Source organism: Lemur catta, chromosome 12, assembly GCF_020740605.2.
Source record: "Lemur catta isolate mLemCat1 chromosome 12, mLemCat1.pri, whole genome shotgun sequence".
In the NCBI taxonomy this organism is placed as follows: domain Eukaryota; kingdom Metazoa; phylum Chordata; class Mammalia; order Primates; family Lemuridae; genus Lemur; species Lemur catta.
The window spans coordinates 51,618,666-51,645,084 of NC_059139.1; the positions used below are offsets into that span (position 1 = coordinate 51,618,666).

General features: G+C 42.3%; 1 protein-coding gene across 1 annotated transcript in view; it reads right to left on the reverse strand.

The window, feature by feature from the left end:
* SERINC5 (serine incorporator 5) overlaps positions 1–26,419 on the reverse strand; it is an 86,336-nt gene that overhangs the window by 43,504 nt on the left and 16,413 nt on the right. The gene's annotated exons all lie outside the window — the stretch shown is intronic.

Sequence of the window (26,419 nt, forward strand, 5' to 3'; positions counted from 1 at the left end):
CTGTGCCCTTAACCCACAGGGCCTGCAATGACTCTCTAGTTAGTGTCAGAATTGAACCCAACTGCAGGACACCCGGTTGGAGTCATTCACCACAGCCTACCAGAGGCTGACCTCCCAAGCTACAGGATGACTATTCTTCTGAGGCACCCTGACCACAGGACATGCAGGAAAGAGAAGCCAAGAACTAGAAAAAAGGACAAAGTGAGGTGGGAAGAACATGAGAAACAAGAAGCTGGGCTCAAGAAAGGGACTTAAAATCCATGAGCCCAAGAATGAACTGTACGAGCACCTTGGCAGGAAATGACGGGAGTGTGTAACTTGAAGCTCAACGGATAGGTGTGCCTTTCACTGCATTGTTTCCCAGAACTTCATGCCCCAAATGGCAAACTTTTTAGGCTGAGTGGGGCATGGGCCCAGAGGAGCACAGAGCTCCTGCTGGTAACAGCATACACACCTTTTATTTGGGGAAACTAGATCTTTAATAAAGCATATGGCAATAGAGCACAGTGGTTAAAAGCTCAAGCTCAAAGTCAGCCTATCCGGGGCTGAGGCCTGGCTTTGCCACCTACTAGCTACGGACTACAATCAAGTTATTTACCCTTTTAAGACTCAGTCTTCTCATTTATAAAGATCACAGGTATCTTAGATGACCTCATCAGATACACCTCGTGTTAGGGAGGGATCCCTGTTAAGCAAACAGGGACGTCTACAAAACAGATTACTATAAACGGAAAATTACAATCCAATCTGTTATGTATTAACACTAAATACATTAACACTGTTACATATATACACTCTACGTAAGCCCTAAAACCCGATAATGATTTGGAAAGAAGTTTGAGACTTTGCAAGGCTTCCAAACAAGCATCAATTAGAATGCTACACTATAAACATCACTTACAATGAGACGAGATCATAGGTATATAGACAAGACAAATTACAATGATGTCATGACAGATCTTGGAATCATATTCATTTCCCAAGTTATCTCATCTACTTCATGAAACTGCCATTGTGTGAGCCCTTTGTCATTCTGTACCATTTCATCACCTCAAATTTTTCCTAGTGTACTCTGTCCATCCTACATTCAATTTTCCTTCTTTTGCCTCCTCAAAAGACTCTTCTTGCCTCCTAAGACTAGGGCACTGCTTTGTAAAAGTTATTCTACTCGACTGAGCTGAGCTAACAGGTCACACAAGTGGTATCCTAACACTATTGCACTGTGCTTTCATGGGCCACCTTTCTTTACAGTTCATTCATTCACATTCTCAATCTCCTATTTCTTCCCACTCGAATGCCTGAATTTTACACACACACACACACACACACACACACACACACACGATGCCCTCCCATTGGTTTAGCTGGCTTTTCTCTGAGCCCTGCCTCCCAAATCCTTTCCCCATTGCCTCTTTCATTGGTTGCTAACTCCTTAAGCCATGTGGTCTTAGATAACCAGTCTTACCATATTTCAAATCCAAACAATAGACAAAATACTTTGGCCCTGCGCAGTGGCTCACACCTGTAATCCTAGCACTCTGGGAGGCCAAGTCTGGCAGATCACTTGAGCTCAGGAGTTTGAGACCAGCCTGAACAAGAGTGAGACCCAGTCTCTAATTTAAAAAAAAAAAAAAAAATTGGCCAGCAATTGAAAATAGAAAAAATTAGCCAGGCATAGTGGCGCATGCCTGTAGTCCCAGCTACTCAGGAGGCTGAGGCAGGAGGATTGCTTGAGCCCAGGAGTTTGAGGTTGCTGTGAGCTAGGCTGACACCACGGCACTCTAGCCCGGGCAACAGAGTGAGACTCTGTCTCAAAAACAAACAAACAAACAAAACACAAAATACTTATCCTGTTTGGGAAAAGAAATCTTTTAGAAGCAGTTAATGCCTCTCACAATAGAACTTTTCCACAGCAGAATCAACATTTAAACTCTCTCTCCACAGAGGGAAAAATGAACAGATATATACAAAACGTAAGCCTAATTGGAACTGATCACTTAAAGACTCATTTAGGATCATTTAGTGACAGAAGAGATGTGATTGTGAAAAATATGAAAAGAGAAGTATACAGGTTTAATCCTATTCCATCATTAAAGTCATATATCATTGTATGGCTCTGAGTTTTCAAACTTTCCTTACTTTCACTCTTTATATAGTGCTACAGTATTAAAAAAATATATGTGCACAAAACGAAATCAAACATTATGTATATGTATATAGGCTTATATGTGTATGTGTCTGTACATATATACACACATTCCAAATATTAGAATTCAATAGCCTTTCTCTACTAGCCTAAATGCTATTTTCAAAGCAAACTAGGCACGTTAGTACAAGCGCGTTATCTTAAGCTAAACACTGATATATACACCAGGTGGAAATTCAAAGCAGCATCTAGAAAAGAAATGTTCACGGGAACATCTAGGAAAATCTCACAGCCCTGCTGACTGACCACTTGTTTCTGCAGGAGTGTAACTTAAATAAAATGGGTTCATGTCCATCCCCTGCCACCTACAGCTTTATTACCTCGAACATGATCCTCACCTTCAAAACTGGAAAAATCAATTCCTGGCCAGCCTAACTCTCAAGGCTTGCAGAAAAGTACTGTGGTCTCATTAATCCTGGCTCCAGAGGGCATAAACTTTTTACTGAACAAGTCAAGGTCTGAATACCAAATAGATGTAGAATGTACAACACCAAGAGTGAACCTAAGGTAAACTATGGATTTGGGGTGATTACAATGTGTCAATGCAGATTCATTGATTGTAACAAATGTACCACTCTGGTGGGGGACGTTGATAACAGTGGGGGGTGATATATGACAAGGGGGGACGCGATATATGTCATCCTAATTTTACTGTGAACCTAAAACTGCTCTAAAAAATAAAATCTACTTAAAAAAAAAAAAAAACGAGGCCGGGCGCAGTGGCTCACGCCTGTAATCCTAGCACTCTGGGAGGATGAGGCGGGCAGATTGTTTGAGCTCAGGAGTTCGAGACCAGCCTGAGCAAGAGAGAGACCCCTTCTCTACTAAAAATAGAAATTATATGGACAGCTAAAAATATATATAGAAAAAATTAGCTGGGCATGGTGGCACACGCCTGTAGTCACAGCTACTCGGGAGGCTGAGGCAGGAGGATCACTTGAGCCCAGGAGTTTGAGGTTGCTGTGAGCTGGGCTGACGCCACAGCACTCACTCTAGTCCAGGCAACAGAGTGAGACACTGTCTCAAAAAAAAAAAAAAAAAAACAGTGCCTGCATATCTATGGCTCAGTAAATGGATACTGAACGAATAATGCACAGTAAAGTCACAATGGCAACACTCCTCAAAGCAAGCAGCTGGCAACCTCATTCCGTGAGACCAAGTTCACAAGTTTCCTGCTGCACTGTGGACTTCTCACACCGGCATCATATCACAAAGGGCATTAAGGGCTTTAATTTGTAGATACTGCACACCCTCCTTTTCCACAGGAAATGGTTATACACTCAAAAGGGAATCAGACAATCTCTTTGGAGGGCAATGCTTGCAATCCTTCTAGAAGTTCCTCTTGCAGACACATTTCCACAAGGACACAGAGATTTAAGGTCCAAGCCATTCATTAAAAACACTGGGAACAGCCTATTCCCCAGCTATATGGGGACACGCTAAATGAATTATAAACTATCTACACAAAGGAATATTTTTAAAAAGAATAAGTCAAAGACTGAATTTTGTCCCCCAAAATTCATATGTTGAAGTACTAACCCAAAGCACCTCAGAAAGTGACTATAATTGGAGAGAGAATCTTTAAAAAGGTAAATACAGGCCAGGCATGGTGGCTTGTGTCTGTAATCCTAGCACTCTGGGAGGCCAAGGTGGCAGAAATCCTTTGAGCTTAGGAGTTCGAGACCAGCCTAAGCAAGAGTGAGACTCTGTCTCTACTAAAAATAGAAAAATTAGCCGGGTGTCATGGTATGCACCTGTAGTCCCAGCTACTTGGGAGGCCAAGGCGGGAGGATCGCTTGAGCCCAGGGGTTTGAGGCTGCAGTGAGCTATGATGACACCATTGCACTCTATCCAGGGCAACAGAGTGAGCCTGTGTCTCCAGAAACAAATTTAAAAAATGGTAATTACGGGTAAGTAAGGTCAGTGGGGGGTGGTCCCTAATCCAATATGCCTGCTGTCTTTATAAGAAGAGGAGGACACAGATACACACAGAGGGACGACACAGGAAGAAGGTGGCCATCTACAAGGAGAGCCACCCTGCTGACTAGGACTCCTAGCCTCCAGAAGTGAGAAATGAAGTTTCTGATGTTATACCACGTGGTCAGTGGTACTTTGTTGTGACAGCCCAAGCCAACTAACACAGTCAGTGTGCCCTGACATTTTACATAGATGCACACACGAATGTGGGTATGTGTGTGCAGATACAAGACCACTAACACCGACTACCTGTGGGACAGACGCGGGGAGGAAAAGGAGACCTCTATCTCCTTCTCACTGTTGTGCTCTCCTGTCGGGGTTTTTACCATGTGCATGCATTACTCTTATAATTTAAAAAAAGAAGAAAACCAACTACTTGAGAAAAACAACTAAGTTTAAAGACATTGACATAAAAGCATTTGCAAAGGTAGTATTGACTTACATTGATTTTTCTTTCTTTCTGAAGGACCCTTCCCTCCCCCAAACATACTGCAAAGAAAAATCTTTCACTCAAAGAGCCCTGCACACCCCTCCCTTATCTAACTTCTGCTCTTCGTCTCAAGCAGCAGCACGAATAACAAAGGCTTTTCTAAATAGAAGGTGCTTTGTCCTTGCTCTGGCAAAGGATCAGAATCAAAGGATAAGCCAGCTGCTTGCTACTACCTGAAGCTGAGCCTCCCCTCTTGGTTTTACTTTTCCTCTCTAATCTTAAGGACCAGTTCCCATCTCTCCTACACATACCTCACAAAAAATAAATATCAGTCTCCCTCCCTGTCCTCCCCGCCAGCCTTGGGCACAGATGGTCCTTCCAAAGACTGATCCAGGCCTGTGAAGAAATGCTCACGGAAACACAAGCTAGGGCTGGTAGTAACTTCCAAGTGCTTCTGTTAAATTAAAAAGCACAATACCTTCTTTACCTACCATTTCCAGCTGGCAACAACACCAACTGGAAATAGCAAAGAATAAGGAAGAAGGCCAAACAGAGGCCGGGTGTGGTGGCTCACACCTGTAATCCTAACACTTTGGGAGGCCAAGACAGGAGGATCACTTCAGGCCAGGAGTTCAAGACCAGCCTGAGCAACATAGCAAAACCTCACCTCTACAAAAACTACAAAAGACTAGGCCTAGGGGTGTACACCTGTAGTCCCAGCTACTCGAGAGGCTGAGGCAGGAGGATTGTCTTGAGCCCAGGAGTTTGAGGGTGCAGTGAACTGAGATGATGCCACCGTACCCTAGCCTGGATGACAGAGCAAGACCTTGTCTCAAAAACAAAAAACAAAAGGCCAAATAGATATCACAGATTTGGCGTGTGCATGCAAACATGCACACACATACACTCTCATAACACATATACCGTAATCAGAAAAGAGTCTCTCTCCCCCTCTCTCAAGTCTTATTTTCACAGTTCCAAAGGCTTGACTACCACGGTCTCGAGCCACAGCACCTAGGAGGAACAAACTGGTGGACAGAGCACACAGGTCTGAGAACCTGGATTCTAACTACGTGATCTTCCCTTCTGGGTCTTAGTTTTCTTCCCCTGTAGATTGAAGGAGCCCAGGGAGATGACAGACGGTAGGTGAACGGATTTCATCTCACATCCAGTGGACCCCAGTGGCTGCCTGGAACTCTGTGTTGAGGAGGATTCTAGGCTGAATGTCTCAGCAAGGAAAACGCAATGATCGCTGACTACATCTGCCGCCATAGGCAGGAGAAGACTGTGGCGGCATCACACCACAGTCTGGTCAACCCTGCAAAAGGTATTCGGACATCCCTACCATCTATAAATCCTTAGATGCTGAAAGACAAACTGTAACAGGCAAGTTAACACTGAGTTAACCCCAAAGCAAGAGAGAGAGAAAAGCAATCAAAAAGAGAAACAAGAACTACAAAGTGGAGCACCGGTAAGCTCTGTAAGTATCCCACAAGTACCGGGAGCGTCAGTCAATCACTGCCCGGGCTGTGTTCTGTGTGGTGGTTGGTGTCTCACACACGGAATAGGGACAGATCACGTTCAGGACAGCGGCCCAGGCAACGCGGGCGTTCCATTCCCTTCATTTCAATTACCAAGCCAGAGACCTGTGCAGGCACTTCTGTCACAAGAATGACCCCAAACGCAGGTCCTATTTTTCAGTTTCAGTGCTTGAGTTCTGGGGAGTGGAAATCCCTTGGCAACGTGGGAACCTGCTTTGCTGAAAGAACTTACTCCTCAAGGGCTCTGGATAGCCAAGTTGGCTTTCGTGTGCCTAAACTAAGTCCAAACCTTACAAGGAAATCTTCGAATCTGACACCACCCTTCATTGGGTCCCTCTTCCTGACTTCTACAAGTACAGGAGCCCTAGCAGAGCTGAGGAAAGGCAGAGATTTTGTGGACCACAAACATTCGAATACAGCTCCTTAAAGGACGGCGGGACACAGTGGCACTGGGGCTGCTCCTCAAGCCGTTCACGTGGCCAGAGCAGAACTCTGTGCTCCTGGGCATGCTGGGGGTATAATACGAAGGAAACAAAGAAAACTTTAGAGATGTAAAACTGGGTTCAAAAATTTTTAATTAAAGTAGATAAGGCTCTCTATCCTCGAACCATGTTCAGATCTCCCATCTTTCAGTGATACACAATACTACTCATCGTGTGTCAGGGCCCACTTCCCTTCCTCCTCCTTTGAGCCTTTAGGGTTACCCTTGAGTCACCTGTGGTCAGCAGAGAAGAAATGAACAATTTATTGTACTTTGAAGAGCAATATTCACTGAAATTCTGGAACCCAAAACCAATAATTGGGAATTTATCCTCTTCATCCCATGCTCAGAAACAACTTCCCATTGAGCTTATACAGAACTTTTTCCCCACTACAAGAGGTAAATAGTAACTCTTGCCACCACGGTGCCAGGTACTGTCCTTTATTGATAGCTATGCAATGATGCCACTTAAAAGCCAGAACAAGAACAAAAATTCCTCTGCTCAATAAAAGAGTGTCTTCTTGCACAATCAGTGCAGTTGCAGGCTGTCCCTAATTCACAAAACGGTTGTGTTCTAGAAAACTCAACACATATACATGTTAAGTTGGTTTGTCTGCGGCTTGAAGTGGCTTTCTCCCATACAAAAAAACATGGGGCAATGTATGAAAGCTTACTGAATTCATAATAATAATAATAATAGCTAGCAATAAGGCCGGGCGCAGTGGCTCACGCCTGTAATCCTAGCACTTGGGAGGCCGAGGCGGGTGGATTGTTTGAGCTCAGGAGTTCGAGACTAGCCTGAGCAAGAGTGAGACCCCGTCTCTACTAAAAATAGAAAGAAACTATATGGACAGCCAAAAATATATATATAGAAAAAATTAGCCGGGCACGGTGGTGCATGCCTATAGTCCCAGCTACTCGGGAGGCTGAGGCAGGAGGATCGCTTGAGCCCAGGAGTTTGAGGTTGCTGTGAGCTAGGCTGATGCCACAGCACTCACTCTAGCCCGGGCAACAAAGCGAGACTCTGTCTCCAAAAAAAAAAAAAAAGAGAGTCAAGACTGTCTGGGTTCACACCCCACAGTCCCAAGCCAGGTCTGAACACAGAGGAGCATCCTAGCAACTTGGGGAAAAGCTGTTTTATGTCTGTAAGAACACTTCCCACAGGCTCAAAAGCTACAGCCTTTATTTGTACCTTTATTTGTATCCTTATTTCCACCAAAACAAACAAACAAACAAAAACAAGGCTGTTAGAACATTCATTTGCACCCACTGAGGCAACAAATACCTGCAGCAGGACAGGGCTGAAAACAGTGAGGTAAGCAAGTTCTGTAAGAAAAAGGTGTAAGAAAATGAAATCTTGAAATTCAAAATGGAAAGTACAGGAGAATGGGAGAAAAGAAAAGTATTTGTTGGGCTTAAAATATTTTTAAAAATTAGTTTTAAATATTCTCATCAAAAGGGGAAGAGGGAGGAATCCTACTTGTTCTACTTTATAAATAACAGGTTATCAACTGGCAGTTAATGAAACATTAAACCCAAAATTTGCCTCATTGTGCCATGGAGATTATGTCACAATGGAGAAATCTGCCAAGCCCTTTCCAAGAGGTGCTGTGTGCCAGCCCAACCCCTAAACCCTGCCAAGCCGCAGAGTGCTTTCCAGGCTGGTGACGGGCCACAGAGCCAACTAGCTGCACGTATGCTCTGGGATGGGAACAGAAACGAGCCCGTTTCACTGCTCTCATGGATGGAGGGTGGGGACCTCAGGGCTCAGGCAGGCTCCAAGGGTTTAGCAGCAACTCACTCCTTTCCCCATCAGACGAAACTCTATGCACAACTCCAGTGTATGGCACATATTGATGCACTACAGTACTACAAATGTAGTTACATACTAATACAATAATGTTTATCAAATGCTTACTAGTGACCAGGCACTGGTCTGGGAGCCAGTGGTACAGTCCCTGCTCTCAGGAAGCTCACTTTTTGCTGAATTTTTATCAAATTCAGCATCTAGAAAATTCAGCCTAAACTGGACTACGTCCTAGAACCTGTGTTGAAAGCCCCTGATCTAGCCCAGTCCTCTCATGTTCCGGATGTGAAAACTGAGGCGCTGAAAGGTTAGGTGATTTGGCTCAAGGACAAATGTAGCGACGAGGCATCAGCAGACCAGCAAAAAACACACCAGTGCCAACAGCTCGGCAGGCCGGAAGGGAGATGACCTAACTCAGCCTCTGGGTAGCTTCTGCAGCTACTGTGCAATATGCTGATAGACACAATAACTAAATGAAGTCATCGTAAGCAGGTTCAAACGATGCCCCGCTGACCCTAGTAAATGGCAGTAAGTGTCTAATCATTTTGAAAGGTTTCCATCACAACACCGGTCAAATGAAAAAAGCTGGTGCTTGGTGAGTTAACCTTGGGGTGGCCACAAAACTGAGCGCTCTGGAATAGCCACAGGCTGGGCTGTGGGAAGTGCCCACCCCAGATGTACCTCCCCTCCCCTCTGAGAGCAGACAGCAGAGGGTCTCCCCTTCCCCCCACCAACCCACGTGCAGGGTCAACTACTGGGCACTGTCCCCCACACACCACAGAAAGGGGTCACTCCTCAAAGGAACCTCTGACCCACCGCCCAGTGACTAGATGTTTCCCTTGCAAGGAGGTTAGTCTAGCAACGACGGCTCTGCTACACACACCTAATCTACCTTAGATTCCATATACTTCTAATCTTTAGGATTCACAAAATGCCCAATACAAGATGACATTTCAAACCTTTCTAGTATTTTTCACATAAATAAACACATAAATTGGAAGAGAAATGTCAGACAATAGGCCTTTGGCTTGGAAAAGCCACGGCTGTACCCGGATGGTAGCAGCACTCAGAGGTAGGAACAGGGAAGGGGAAAGGGCGGGAAAGGTCACACCAGCTTCTCAGGTCTCCACTGCCTCCTACGGAGTCACCCTTGCCCCTCTAACTCACCCCTTGTTCTGGGTGAAAGCCTGTGGCCACATGAAAGGTCCTGGTTTAACAGCTTTTTACTGGAGCTTGAGTAACAGCTGCACTGTTTGCCTACAGCTGAGAAAACACTTTCCCACAGTTAACTTTACCTTTCATCAGTCCCTCAAACTTCAGGAAGCCTTCTTTCCAGCTCTCCTCTCCTTTCATCTCTGAAATCCATCTCCTTCTCCCACTTCTAGCTTGAAGTGGAAGGACTGAATATGTGAGTACCTTTGCCCAAGCAAACATCCGCAGCTCACTCACTGCCTGTTCAACTTAAGCACTGCCCAGACGTCCAGGGGATTTGATCAGCACCCCTCTGCCCATTTCTGAACCAGGTCCTCAGTCCAAGGCAAGCTGGCACAAAACCCTAGACAGTCTTTGTGGGGACGCTTGCATTCAGGCCTCGATGGTACCAACCGGCAGAGAATACCACGCAATTACCCCCTGTACCTCCCAGCTTGAGAAGCTTCCTGTTAATGTTCTTAAGATGCATTTGCAAAAGGAGCCAGGGCCAAATGCAGGAGCTCATAAATCATATTTCTGAAAGTATAACCTTGTTAATAAATAAGGTAACAGAGAGAGATTAACTAACAGAAAGTGAGAGAAATAAATTCACAGCAACATACTTGCCCCTTTGAAAACTCACAACACAACTGCCCTTTGCTTTGATTAAACATCTGGGGCTCAACTCCTGTTTAAGATTAACTCATTATCTCTAAGAGTTCATTTTCACAGCCTTGAAGAGCCCTAATCAGGAGGGGTACCAGCTCTGTGATAAAGCCAGACTCACAGAGAAAAGGAGAAAAAAGGAAAAAGCAAACACAGCCGCTCCTGTTATCAGCTAACAGCTGCTCCTGTTATCAGCTAGTAACTATTTTTTTCTCTCTTTTTGTCCCCATAAAAATCCTGAGCTGCTTCTGCTTAGCCCCAACACTTTTCCTTCTTTCTTTTCATGTTGTGTGCCCTTCTCAACCTTTGAAGTAAAATAAATTTTCTTTCTTTAAAACTATTCTAATCTTTGAGTTGAGAAATCTTTCTCCACCTCGTATGAATTCACACCCTCATAATTTCTTCTACAAAACATCAACAGAAATGAAAATATCCTTATGTGTGCCCCTCACTCCCAACCTTCACCTTCTTGTTTTTCATTCATCGGGTCATGGGTTATGCCTGCAAGTGTGGGTGGGAGTCTAAAGATAGGCTTCCTCTGGAATAATCTTTTTAATGAAATAAGTCACTCGCTCATGTTGGGAGCCATGTTCCCTATAGTTTTTAAAATTACAAAGTTGGAAGTCTTCTATCAGCCCTAGCTTGTGAAGACCAGCACCCCAGCATCAAAATCAAACACAACAGACCTCAAGGCAAAGCTGACTAAATGAACTGTTATTGGCCTGCAAAGTAAACAGGCCCAAGGGGTGGGCAGCTCAGGAAATAGACCTTAATTACAGTTATTTGTTCAGTCAAAACTAGCATTTCTCCAGGCAGCTGGGTGGAGTGGATGCTGGACTGAGTAGAGGGCTCCTTTGAAGATTCTGGATCTGTCTCACCCTCCTTTCTACCCCCCCCCCAAGAGGGAGCCAGGTTGGGCCAGGATGGGGCTGCAGATGGCACCTCTGAGAGGGGCACCACAGCCCTCCCTGGAGAGAAAGGGACCAGAGGACTCCCAGGCAGGAAACAGGGGGTGAAGTGGGGAGGAGGGCAACAAGGAAGTAGGTAGCTAAAAACTCTAGGCCCCCAGTGTGGTGGTGGTAGGAGGGGGCAGCCTGAGGAGGCTGAGGAGCTTGCTGGAGGGAGAGGAACAGAGGTCTGGTGGCAGTGCGGATGTGTGCCTGGGATAGCCGGGAAGAAGTGGAGTCTGGAGCAGCCTGGATGAGAGGATGGAGTCTGGAAGTGGAGGAAAGCCCCCAAACAGGACAGCCCAGAGCAGAACAGAAGCAGAGACTACCTCATGGCAAAAGCAGAGAGCACCAGGCAAGTGCTAAAGTACCTTAGCTCAACGGCACTCCAAATGGGGCCCATGGGCCAGCAGTGTGGGCATCGCTGGGAGCCTGTCAGCTTCCAGCCCAGACCTACTGAAGCAGAACTGGAATCTGCACTGTAAGAAGCTCCCCAGCCCAACAGCAGCTGCAGGTCTGTGTTCAAACCGTGCTTCTGAATACTCCTATGTTTAAATGATGGCATGCCACACACTTAACAGCAAGTTTCCCTCACCCCTCATTCAGAAGGGCCCTTCTGTGATCAGAAATAATGAAACCAAGTTTCCAGTAAGATTGCATACTACTTCAGTACAACGAGATAAGGGCATTATGACAGACTAGCATGCAGTCCCTGAAAAAGATGTCTGTAATTTGATATGAAATAGATGCTAATGGACACATCCTTGGGAAAGATAAAGTAAATATACTAAAATATTAACCAGGATTCTGGGATGTTAGATGACTTTTGTTTTCTTTTATCTTGTCGTGGTTTCCCAGGTTTAACATTAAGCATGAATTTCATCAATTTTTTTAAATTAAGAGACAATTGTGCAAAATTATATTAGATAAAGAATCACAGAGTAGAAATCTTCTGGTCCAGAACACCGTAAAAAGCCTAGTTAATTTGCTACCCTCCACACAGGCTATGATTTGCTGTCTATTTATAAAATGTATTTTATTGGTATACATCAAAGAGTAAGACAACTTTGACAAAAATCAACAAATATCAGGGCCTGGTGCGGTGGCTCATGCCTGTAATCCTAGCACTTTGAGAGGCGGAGGTGGAAGGATTGCTTGAGCCCAGTAGTTTGAGGTTGCAGCAAGCTATGATGACACCACCGCATTCTAGCCCAGGCAACAGAGCAAGACCCTGTCTCCAAAAAAAGAAAAACAAAAAAATCAAAAAATATCAGATGAAAAGATACATTATAAAATGAGTTTCAAGAATAACTGTAGGCCGGGCGTGGTGGCTACCTAGCACTCTGGAAGGCCGAGACGGGAGGATCGCTTGAGTCCAGACCAGCCTGAGCAAGAGCGAGACCCCATCTCTACTAAAAAAATAGAAAGAAATTAGCTGGACAACTAAAAGTATATGGAAAAAATTATCCGGACATGGTGGTTCATGCCTGTAGTTCCAGCTAATCAGGAGGCTGAGGCCAGAGGATCACTTGAGCCCAGGAGTTAGAGGTTGCTGTGAGCTAGGCTGATGCCATGGCACTCTAGCCCGGGCAACAGAGTGAGACTGTCTCAAAAAAAAAAAAAAAAAAAATTAAAAAAATAACTGTAACAAAAAGGATCCCAACCTCACTCTCTGGGGTAAGCTATTTTAAGACATTGCTTTGACATGGAGGAACATCTACTGCTCTACTGCACTGTCCTCCCTGAAGAAGAATCACCCCATGATGCAACTGTGGATGGGCCACTGTTTCAGGGTGGTGGGACAAAGCTTTGCTGACCCACTGTCTCCAGTGATCACCTCCCATCATCACAGACAAGTTCAGTGTCTACAAGGAGACTTCAGAATTTGTGATACGGTGGCCCCTAAACAGAGAAAGATTAACTTCTTAAGAATAAAACTGAACCATCTGGGGACCAAATCCAAAACTGTGGCCTCACCAGCTCCACCAGGTTCTTACACCCTGCACCTTGTATCACGTACATGTCACATGCTGGACCAAGCAGTCCATCAATGAAATTAAATCATGGTAGTTTTCTCCTAATTTTACACGAACAAAATGTAATTTGTTATTTTCTTATTTTCTGTATTCTTCATGCTCTAGAACCTGGGGCTTTGCTGTCCCAGGAGGGACTGATCCTCCCAGAGATAGCTAATTCCTAGAGATGGCAACTACCCCCCTGTGAGCACAGATTTCACATGCAAATCAACCAAGTCAGAGCCCATACCTGCCAACTGCCTCCTCTACTGGGCTCTTACACTCAAGAAGGCAATACTCCTCTGCTCTCATCATCCCAGGGCCAGGTATCAGACAACTAGAGACAGCCCCTGCACCCTAGAGCCCACAGAAACTATTCCAACTAGCCAGCCTAAGCCTGTTCACCCTGCCTTGCCTGGCTTTCCCAGGGAAACCATGCTAAGGGTACAAGCCTGTGCTTTTCCTGGTTCCTTCTGTATCCAGCTGACCCTGGCGCTTCCCCAGGTGGCCTTGTGTGGTGCCCTGTGGCCCTTCCTCTTGGTAATTTAATGAAATATCTTTTCAATGCAGTTGTCTCCTGATCTGTTGTCCTCTCCATACCTGAATAATAACAAAATCTGCATTTTAAAACACACATACACACAAATGGCTTTATTTTCTCAATTTTCATATTTTAATCCCACAAATTTTCCTTAAGTCCTCACCACCTGCTCCCAATTATATATGGGCATATGGCAAACTGAAAGACTATGTCGCAAATATTAACGGAAAATTAGAAGATGATGTGTAGCTTGCTTTTTCATGAACAAATATCCTTGGGATTTTATAGGACATACAGCTAGCTGTCCCTCGGTATTCGAGGGGGGTGGGATATTCAAGTCCCTGATATAAAATGGGTTATAGAAAATTTAACCTACACACAGCCTCCTGTATACTTCAAATCATCTCTCAGATTACTCATTCTACCAAATACAATGTAAATGCCATGTAAATAGTGGTTATACTGTATATAGTATAGTGATTACACTGTATAATACTTGTATTATTTTTATTATTATATTGTTATTAATAATTTTTATGGTTTTGATTTTGTTTCAAATATTTTCAATCCTCGGTTGGTTGAATCCAAGGATGTAGAAGCCATGGATACAGAGGGATGACTGTATTTATGGTCATATTCTGTTGTAAAATTATACCTGGTTCATATCCTAACTTTCTCATGTATACAGTAAGGATGGGGTACTCATGCTTTACAAAGAGTATCCCACCCTGAGGACAAGTTCAAGAGTCAAAGTTCTCATTAAATTAAAATCAAACGCAATTATACAGAGTAAATTTTCCTGATACCCTTAGGCAACCAGAATGACTTGAAAGGAAGCATTCCTAAGCTGGGGCAGGCAGAGGGGAAGAAGCTGTCACCAGGGCCAGGACTAGATGAAAACCCAAAGACAATCTCTAATGATACAACTTCCTACTCACCAACTAGCAAGTCAGAAGTGCTTTATGGGCAAGCATTTTAGCCAATGTCCAGTCTTTCCAAAGAAGCAAGGGAGAATTTGGGGAAGAGCAGAGAAAACAAGATAAAATAGGCAGCAGAAACAACAGTCAAAGCAGCAACAACTATTGACAAGTATGTACAAACACAATTTTCTGAGTACCTACTCTGTGCAACATAGACTGCACTAGATTCTTAGAATTTAATGTTTTTATCACAGCCCTATGTTGTTATCATCAATGTCTACTATAGATGAGAAAGCTGATCAAAAAACAAAGACACATCTAACAAATAGAAGAACTGGAATTTCTGCCTCACTCGAGTGACTCTCTAAGTCCATTTTTTTCTGCTATTTTATAAAGTTGAATAATTGGTGTTATACTTTGACCACACCTTCACAAACTCCCTCTCATTCTATTCTTATAACCACCTCACATGATAGGAGGGAGAGCAGTATCATTCCCATTGCAGAGAGGAGTGTGAGGTCTGGAAAAGCTACCTATTTTTGGAACTCATTCTCCTTTGCAACATAACACCCTGCTGGATGAACACAGTGAGAAGCAAACCTTGATGGAGTTGATGGAGCTGATGGAGGAGACCAGCAACTCTAGAAAAGGCAGGCTGCAGCTTTGCTACCTCCAGGCTGCCTTGAAAGCACAGGGCTACTCTGTGCATGTATGTGTGCACCAAGCATAGCAAACAAAGCCCTAAAGACAGAATCAAGCCCCAGAGCCCCAGCCCTAATTCACAGTGTCAAACTTTGCTGTAAAATCAACAATTTAAGAAGGCAGAGAATTATATGCTGTGCTTCCATCAAAACACCAAAATTAAGGATGGGAGTGTCTTAGGCAACCAGGGAGATCCTTCCTCCCAGCATTCATTATAAGTTAATAGTTACTGGCTGGATGCAGTGGCTCACGCCTGTAATTCCAGCACTTTGGGAGGCTGAGTGGGGAGGATCGCTTGAGGCCAGAAGGTGGAGATTGCAGTGAGCTATTATGACACCACTGCACTCTAGCCCCAGCAACAGAATAAGACTCTGTCTCAAAAAAAAAAAAAAAAAAAACAACAAAAAACAGTTACCTATCATTTCGTAAATACTGCCTCTGTATCAAGGCACTACCCTAAGGTGCTTTTAAGACCTTTCACTTAGTCTTCAAAAGAACCCTATGAGGCATCACAATCCCCATTTTACAGATATGGAAACCTGAGTCTCAGGATTAAGTGACTTTGGGAAAAACCAAAACCCTTATCTCTGATTCCAAAGCTCACCAGGATTCCAAAAACAGTTTACTTCCCCAGGTCTCCAGGATATCTGAAGTGCACTGTTTTGGCCCCTTCTCCGCCTACTTCCATATAGAAACAAAATCACAAGAGACCCTAAGGCAGACATATGCACGTACGGCCTGGGGCAGGCAGAAGAGCACCTCCCTCACCTGCCCTTGCTGAGCGCCAGTGCTGACCCCTGAGACGTGCCTGTCTAGATGCCTTCTAGAAGAACACAGCCACAGCCTTAGGAATCCCATTATTATTCCAAAAGGCATTCTGCATTCTTATAATTTGTGGCAGTGGTACTAATAATTTTTTAAATAATAGAAAATTACACTGTGTACTTCCTAGGTGCCAAGTAGGGTCCTCATTTCTTGGCATGGATTCATTTCATCCTCACAACAACCCCATGAAGTAAATATGCTTATTGCCATTTTTTGACAAATGAGAAAGTATTATGTAAATTTTGGCATGAATATGTACTACTTTTTATAATAACAAAAAATTTTATAAGCTATCCTGACTTTGAAAAAATTAGGAAAAGACAAAATATGAAGTAAAGATACAGAAAGAAAAGAGAGAAAAAGGAAAAAAGAACTCCATTTTTTTTTTCACAAATGAGAAAACTGAGATCTCTCCCAAGGTCCTCAGATATGAACTCAGTCAGCCAGGTACTGAAACTCTCTCCCTCACCACTGTGGTGCCATCTCTAGAATGAAGCAGCCACCAAAAGTCACCAATACACACTCATGATTAAATTACGTTCTACACAGGGTAATGATGTTTAAAAGTTTCTAGCAACTATTTTGAACTTTAGTTAAAAATATGGACACTCGGCATAAAACGGTCAAAACTGAGTTTAGCACTTGTAGTATGCACAAAATTTGAATCACAATCCAAATCTTTTATCATTGCCTTCCTCTTTCAACTATTATAAGAAAAAATTTAAAGTTGCCTTCATTCTCATTCACTGATTCTGCACAAAATGTCCGTTTCTAAAATGTCCCACACAATTCACCTTTTCCCCCCTGATAGCATTAGATACATCCCACTCATTCTAAGATAAATAAAAAGATGATTCCAAAGTCTTCAACATGAACTATAACAAGATACAAGAACAAAAAGACAGAAAATAAAAATTATACTTAGGCTTAAAGCAAATTTAGTCATAAATTCAGAAAATTCCCTTTTCCTTGAACTATCACCAATACTTTACATACTTATAAACAAATATTTTCCTAATTTAACATCTCAGGATCCTCTCTTTTCAAAGACTGCATAAAACAAAATAGTTTTGCAACCAACCTTTAAAGTTATCAAACAACTAAAAATGACCAATATAAATAAGAATTTGAACTGAACTACATTAAACATTCATTGTTGCCAGGCGCAGTGGCTCAAGCCTGTACTCCTAGCACTTGGGAGGCCGAGACGGGTGGATTGTTTGAGCTCAGGAGTTCGAGACCAGCCTGAGCAAGAGCGAGACCCCGTCTCTACTAAAAATAGAAAGAAACTATATGGACAGCTAAAAATATATATATAGAAAAAATTAGTCGGGCATGGTGGTGCATGCCTGTAGTCCCAGCTGCTTGGGAGGCTGACGCAGAAGGATCGCTTGAGCCCAGGAGTTTGAGGTTGCTGTGACCTAGGCTGACTCCACGGCACTCACTCTAGCCCGGGCAACAAAGTGAGACTCTGTCTCAAAAAAAAAACAAAAAACATTCATTGTTTAAGTCAACAATAGGAAAGAGTAAAAGTAAACAAATAACAGAAACTTGCTCCCTAACATAGGAAGGAATCTCTTGGCCAGTGAAGCAATACAAAAACAGAATTGCTCACCCATATCAAGTTATAGATGAACATCTGCGAGGATTACATGAAATCAGCCATGTAAATTGCTTAGCACATGTGCCAGGCATATAATAAGTGTTCATCATTAGCTTGTATTACATTCTCACTTCATTCAATACAAAGTTACTTAATTGCCTCCGAGCCTCTGCCGCCTCTTGTATAAAGCAGAGACAACAGTAGTTCCTACATCATAGTGTTACCAGTCTCCACCTGGAGTGGAGGTCTTTTCAGGTTTTTGGTGATCGTTGGAAAAAAGGATTTCAGGACGCACCACAGAAACCAAGCAAGCAGCTTTTCACTGAAAGATAGAAAGCAAGAATACACTATTAAGAGAGAGAGATAGAGCAGGCTTGAAAAGAGCAACCACCCGGAAAAGAAGGAGTTTTTGGTCTTGGGAAGTCTTACTAATTGAGGGGAGGAATATTCGAAGCTAAGGGATTGAATTTTACTAACAATTTAGATAGTACTTTCTAGAATTGGGTTTTCTCCCGTTTTCATACTCCATATGGTTGATACAGAACTGTCATGTGATTTTAAGGGTGGAGAAAATTTTAAACTGCAATGTAAATGATACTGTAATTAGCCAAAGTTTATGTAAGGTGACCTATTAACAGATTGTTGGCAAGCTGGTTGAAGCCGTCCTTGTCTGTGGTTATATCAAGCCCCCCTTATTTAGACTTTCAAACCTGCACCCACTCTGCAAGCCCCTGCATCCTGCTGCTTCCAGCCTAGCAGCCTAGTTAGCTTCTGCCTGAGAGTTGTTTAACAGCTGTACCCACTCTGCAAGCCTTTGCATCAGGTATCAGCCCTGCCTCCTAGGTTCCTACTCTAGAGTAGGATTATTAGTATTGAGAATGTTTTGAAGGTGTTTAGAACAACAGCTTAAAACAACAAAGTTAGCTGTCAATATTATTCTTAGTTCCCTCAAAAAGGAAGCTCAGAGGTTTATAGGGCTGGGATCTGAACCTAGTTGCTCCAAAGCACTAGCATCACGCTTCCTCAAACTCAACCTGTAGCTGATGCTCAGTCAGGGAGATTTACCTGGTTGCCAGTTCTCTTCCCACTGCTCAAGGAAATCCCCAGGGGACAAGGGACAACCCAAGGACCCGCCACCTCTTGGCAGCTCAACCCGCTCCAAGAACTTGCAGCTTCAGCATCCTCAGCCCCATCACCCAAACCTCACGTCTGACCACACATCTATTCCTCTCTGTGCTCGTGTTTGCCAATTACTAGTTTATCTTTTCCAAAGGGGGCTTGGGGCTGGGGGTTTGTAACCACTTAAAACAAACAATAATGACAACAATGGTAACCACTCTCATTTATGCAACACTCACTTCCAAATGCTGTCACAGACTCCGTGGACGATTTCTCCCAATCTGTGAGATGGTTAATATTATTATCGTCTCCACTATAACAATGGGAACATCAGACTCTAAGAAATAAACTGCCCAAGGTCACAGTTCCTCAGAGCTGAGGACAGGGCCCAAACCTAGGTATAAATTGCAAAGCCAGTATTCTGAACTGAATGTGAAAAAGAGAAAAGAGAATAGTACCTTTTAGAACCAGCTACTACTCTCCACATGGCAAGAAGTGTACTTAAGTCCTGACAACTCCATTACTCAGGAGCACTGTTGTGACATATGGATGGCTCCAGTGACTACAGCCACAGTGTTTATATTTTGTAATTTATATAAACAAAATCATTTCTCATGCCTCTAACAGCATCTTGTAGGCCTTTGTAACTTACAATTAAATCTCTGTAAATATTGAATCTCATGATCACAGAAAAAGATGAGTCAACCATCTAAGAATGACTGGTCACCAGTCCCCAAAACACAACATCCAGCCTAATGAATACCAACCCCAGGGGTCTAAATTCCAGATGAATAATTCCTCCAATGTATAGTCAATTTTAAAAAAAATTCAATGGAATTGAGAGCCCAGAAATAAACCTTAACATTTACAGTCAATTAATTTTGCCAAGACAATTCAATGGAGGAGAGAATAGTCTTTTCAACAAATGGTAATGGAACTGGACATTCAAATGCAAAAGAATGAAGTTTGACCCTTTCCTTATACCCTATACAAAAATTAACTCAAAATGGATCAAAGGCCTAATTGTAAAAGCTAAAACTATGAAGTTCTTAGAAGAAAATAGGACTTAATCTTCATGACCTTTGGTTATGGGAGACAAAGTAGCACACGTAAGAAGTCAAGTTTGCTATTCTGCTTGTCAGCAGAATTTCACAAAGCCCCTGACTCAGTGACTGAGCACAGCCCTCCAGAAGAATGCCCTGTAGACGATAAGCAGGACAGAGCACAGGTTCCCACACATCTTGCTTGAATTCACTGCATTTTCAGAAAAGATCCCACCCCTGGTTCTTCCTGTACCTAAAATAACATCTGACAGGATTAATGATTATGCCTCTGTAATTCAGAACTAGATGTACCCTCGTACCCAAACAGTGATGAGATTTTGCTCTAATCTAACTTCTGAGCACATTTGATGTAACTTCTGAGCACATGCCAAACCACCACCTGTACATAAACTGTGGGCTGGAACACTGCTTGGGAGCAGTCTAACAGAAACTCTCTGGAAGATTCTCCCAGCTTGCAATCCTCAGTAAGACTTCTGAATAAAACTAACTTTAATTCTTTAAAAGCCTGATTTTCTTCTTTAGTTGATAGTTAAGCAAAAGGTTTCTTGGCTATGACCAAAAGCACAAGCAACCAAAGAAAAAATAAATTAGACATCATCAAAATTTTAAATTTTGTGCTACAAATGATACCAGGAGGAAAGCAAAAAGAAAACTCAGAATGAGAGGCTGTATTTGCAAATCACATGATCTTATAAGGAACTGAAATATAGAAAATATAAAGAACCCTTAAAACTCAGTAACAGACAAATAACCAAATTTAGAAATGGACAGGATATCTGAATAGATATTTCTCCAAAGATGATGTACAAATGGCCAATGAATACATAAAGATGCTCAACAGTATTCCTCATTAGAAATGTGCAAATCAAAACCAAAATGAGATACCACTCACGCCCACTAAGATGGCTACAATAAAAAAGAAAGACAATAACTGTTAGCAAAGATTTAGAGAAATTAAAACACTCATACACTGCAGGTGGGAATGCAAAATGCCTCTTTGAGAAACAGTTTGGCAGTTCCTCAAAAGGTTAAACATAGTTAACATATGACTCAGCAATCCTACTGCTGGGTATTTATATACCCAAGAGAAATGAAAACATACATCCACACAAAAACTTGTACATAAATGGTGATAGCAGCATTATTTAAAACAGTCAAAATTCAGAAACAACCCAAATGGTCAACTGATAAATGGATAAGTAAATGTGGTCTATTCCATAAAAAGGAATGAAGTACTGACACATACTACAATATGGATGAACCTTTAAAACATGCTCAGTGAAAGAAGCCAGTCTTAAAAGACCTCATATTGTACAGTTCCATTCATATGAAATGTCCAGAATAGGCAAATCCATAGAGACATCAAGTAGTTTAATAATTGCCAGGGCTCTGAGGGACTTTGGGAGGAAATTGGGAGTGATTGCTAGTAGGCATGAAGGTGACAAAAATTAAATTGTCAGGATTGTTCCACAACTCTGTAAATATACTAAAAACCATTGAATTGCACGCTTTAAATAGGTGGTCTGTACGGTATGTGAACTATATCTCGTGAAACTATTTTTTAAAATCTTATAAAGAATTTCCTAATATAACCTAATATAGCCCTTTTAGGTTAAATAGTAAGTGTTTTTAAAAAATCAGTAATTCTAAAATTATTTGTTTGGACATTTCTGCTCAATGGAGAAGTAAAAGCTTGGGAATCTCTCCAATTCCACTGTAAGAATAAAACTATGACTTCTTTTGAACACGTACCTGTTAATCTAAACAGCAATAAAGTGTCCCCAAATGGAAATGCCCAGCACTTTAAAAGCTAAAGTTGCTTCATGTGTTTCTTACATTATTAGTCTACTGTAAAATGCTTTGTAAAGTTTACATAAAGTATTTTATGGATCTTTCCACTTTTACTTTTCTTAAGAGACTGCACATTTGAAATGGCTGAATCTTAGCACCAGAGCTCCCATTTCTCTAACAATTTTCCTGCCTTGTATCAAAGCAGTCCTTTGAATAATACTTCCTAGTAATCCACAGCCAGCTGGAGCACTCCTACAAAGACTGATTTGACAGCTTAACTATAATCTTAGCACCACTTTTTAGGGGTGGCACACCCTTCTTTTTCTAGTTCTATTCACCTCAGTACACTGTAGAGTTAAGAAAAATCTACATTTACATATGTAAATTGTAAACCATGCAGATAAAAATAAACCACAAGTTCATACCAGTTGTACAACCAAATTGATAATATTTCCTTTCTAATGCAAAAAAGTGTTAAATCTGTTACCTCCAAATCCACTCCCTAAAAACATCACACCCTCCTCCTCCTCCCCTTCTCCTTCCCCTTTCTTCCTCCTCCTGTTCAAGGGGCCAGGGTGATGGCAAAACAAAAATGCTGCTAGCAAATGCAATTATACAGCATGTTGAATTTCACACATTAAAGGTTTGCTAAAATAAGCTTTAAAAATTTAAAGTAACCAACTCGTGCTTATGATAAAGTCAAACAGCACAGCAAAGTGTCAAATGAAAAACAAATGCCCCCAACACTGCTTCCTACCCTGCAACTTCTAGATTTTACTCTACTGCAGTAACCACTGGTGCCAGTTTCTAATGCATCTTAAAAACTCTCAGAAATCTTAATGCATATACAAATATCTACATATAGAAATATCTACATGCCTTTCCTTTTTGAAAACCATATGTGTGAGTTCATTATACACATACTGTTCTTTAACTTTGTTTTTTTTAAACCCTTACTTAACATTATATCTTGGCCACCTCTGCCTCTCTGTACAAATTTACCTCATTCTTTTTTTTTTACTGTAGTAGAACACATAAAAGTACAATCCTAACCATTTTTAAATGTACAGTACAGTAGTGTTAATATATTCACACTGTTGTTCAGCAGATCTCTAGAACTTTTTCATCATGCAACACTGAAACTTTATACCCACCAGACACTAGTTAGTTCTCCCTCCAGGTCACCTCCCCCTAGATCTTGGCACTTTTCTACTTTCTGTTTCTATGATTTTGACTACTTTGGATATTTCATATGAGTAGAATCACACATTATTTGTCCTTTTGTGACTGGCTTACTTCACTTAGCATAATGTCCTCAAGGTTCATCCATGTTGTATCATACGACAGGTTTTCCTTCTTTATTAAGGCTATAGATTATTCCATTGTTAACTGTATTCTTTTTAATGGCAATGTGGCATTTCATTGTATGGAAGGCTAGTAACTTTTTATTTTAAAATTAGTCTTTACTATTGATGATCAATTAAGATAGTCCAAGTTTACTTCTAAGACAGGAAATAAAAGTGAAATTGCTAGATCCAAAAACAGACAGGCCAGTGAGGTGGCTCACGTCTGTAATCCTAGCACTCTGGGAGGCAGAGGTGGGAGGATCACTTGAGCCCATGAGTTTGAGGTTGCAATGAGCTATGATCACACCATGGTACTCCAGCCTGGGTGAGAGAGTGAGACCTTGTCTCTTTAATTAAAAAAAAAAAAAAAGGTCATCCATCTTTTCTCAATACTTTTTATGGACCCATTTTTAACCTATTTTAATATGGTTAAATATTGGAACTACATATTAATTCTGATAGAAAGTGCGTGAATCAAACTTCAAAGGAAGCTGAGTCATGACTTAAAATTTGGATACTAATACCCCAAGGGAGAATGACAGCCTTCTCCATAACAACAAGTAACATTTATGAACCCATACTCTGGGCCAGCCCTCTTCCAAGTACACAGTTATATGAAGAAGATCCTAGGAATTATCCCATTTTACAGATGCAGAAACTAAAGCACAAAGAGATTAAGTAAATGATCAAGGGCACACCACTAGTAAGTGGCAGAGAATACATATGAATTTAGGCTGCCTGTCTCCAGAATTGGCTCTTAACTACTCATCTAAACCACCTCTGGACTATCTGAACAAAAAAAAAGCTGAAAAAACACACACCAGAAATCTGTTTAAATTAATTATCTTGCTATAAAGCACACTTTTCCTACCCCTATCAAACACATAACTTTAATGAGCTTAGCTTAAGCACTAAATCTTAATATGGTACTTCTGGGCAATGTTTAAAGTAAACTACCTCTGAAGTACAACCTGACATCTCTATGTCAAACTACAAATGCAGGCTGGGCACGGTGTCTCACACCTGCAATCCTGGCATTGTGGGAAGCCAAGTCGGGAGGATCGATTGAGGCCAGTTTGAGACCAGCCTGGGCGATAAGTGAGACCCTGTCTCTACAAAAAATAAAAAATTAGCTGGGCGTGGTGGCACCAGTTTGTAGGTCTAGCTACTCAGGAGGCTGGGGCAGGAGGATCGCTTTAGCCCAAGAGTTTGAGGTTCCAGTGAGCTATGACGACACCATTGCACTCTAACCTGGGTGATAGAGACTCTGTCTCCAAAAAAAAAAGATACATATATATGTTAACATGGGATCATCCACCTGGCTTATTTTTGTCCTTGTTAATCTCTATGGCTGTACACTACTGGAAACAGGATTCCGTCCGTTTTGCAGGAGTTCTAAGCAGTATGAAGAAAATCACTAAGCCAGTCAGTGGTTCTTATCCGGGCATCCCCCAGGGGCCTTGTGCTTTATGAAGATAGGAAGTTCCTGTTTTCACAAAGACTGGTGAGTGCTACTGGCATCTGTGGGTAAGCAAAGATGTGAAATATCAGCTAAGCACAGGGCGCCCTAATACAAAAGAACTGCCCCACCCAAAGCACCAACAGCATTCCCACAGGGAACACTAGCTGACACCTCCCCAGTGCCACCACTCCCTTAACTAACTCACAGCTTTTTCTTTACTCTCTTCTAGTATTAATAATTACCTAATAGATACCTTTTTTTGATCAGGAGCTCTGGACTTGGTTTACAGTAGCTAATTTTCATTACTCCCAAAGTCTTACAAACATCAGGAAAGGGGAAAGGAAGGATAAGGCTGAGTAGAAGAGGAAGGAGTTCTCTGCAATAATCTGGTAATACCCTCAAACCATCCATGACGAGGGGCAAATGGAATGAGCATTGGTGTTTTATTCAAGCACTGAGCACTGCTTTCTTTCTGCCACACCACTGTAGGAAAAAAAAAAAAAAAAAGTCAGAGACTCAGCCCTGCTGAACCTCTTGATTCCAAGAAAATGCAATCCGTGGCAATTCTCATCCCTCCCTGCCCCCCATCATAAGGAAATAATTTACTGCTTCATGCTTTTCAAAGCCTCCAGCCATAAGCTGCTGCTGGGCAAAACGATTTGCATAAAGCGCCTCATTGGTTAACCAGCTCTGAATAAACAGCCTAATACCCCTTACTCAGCAACCTGCAACTTTCACAAACTACATCCCTGGGCGAGATGGCACGGTCTTAAAAACTGCTTTCTGTTCAATCCTGCGATCCACATACAAAGCAGAACGTTCTGGGAAAAAATTTAAACTGCTTGAGAGTTTAAGAGAAAGGAGGGGACAAAAAATTTAAACTGATTTTATTACAACAAAATACAGTATAAAAAAATCAATCTGAGATTTAAACCATAAGATTCTGTTTAATATCTATAGCCATGAGCTCTCTTTGTTGAATTGCTCTGCAAAGACAGCAGATGTCTCCAGGAAAAGCCCAATATCCACACATTCACTCTCTCATCATTTACCACGGGGGAATGGCAAAGGCCAGGAGAGCAAGGTGGCAGTCCCAGCTCTTTGCTGATAAACTGTGTGGCCTTGGAAGAAGTACAGAGACCCGTTTCCTCCTCAGTAACTTCAGAGAAGTGGATACGCCACTCCCTTAAGGATCCTTCTAGCTGCAGAAGACTGCGACTTCCCAGATTCCCAATATCCCATGGACAGTCCATAAGCCATCTGAGAATGGCACCCAGGACCTGGCATGATGGGCATCACTCCCATCAGAAACCTCTTCAGGAGAGTGAGACTTTCTCTGTCTTGCTTGAAACCCAAGACTGCCCAAGATGGTTCTAATTCCACACTGCGTGACCATTATCCTTAAAAACTATTTGAGTGCACTAAAAGTTCTAATACACTGGCATCCGGGTGAAATTACTCACACCCAGCGGCACAATTCCCCTGTATTAGCATGTCCCAATTTCCAGTTTATGGTTTGGGTGGACACTGGGGATGCTTATAATCAGGACCGGGAACACCAACCCAATTGTAGTCCTCTGTGACCCAGGAGCCACAGACCATGCCCACCTTCCACAGTGCCACTTTTAACTCTACTGTACAAAAACTACTGCATCCCTCCCTAGGATATGGGCAAGTCAATTCACCCTTGGGAGGCCAGCAGGAAGAAGAATTAAACCTGAGCTCTCTGAGAATGAAGTAGAGCTGCCTCTGGAAGACAGGAAGTGCCTATCTCTGGAGTTGTTT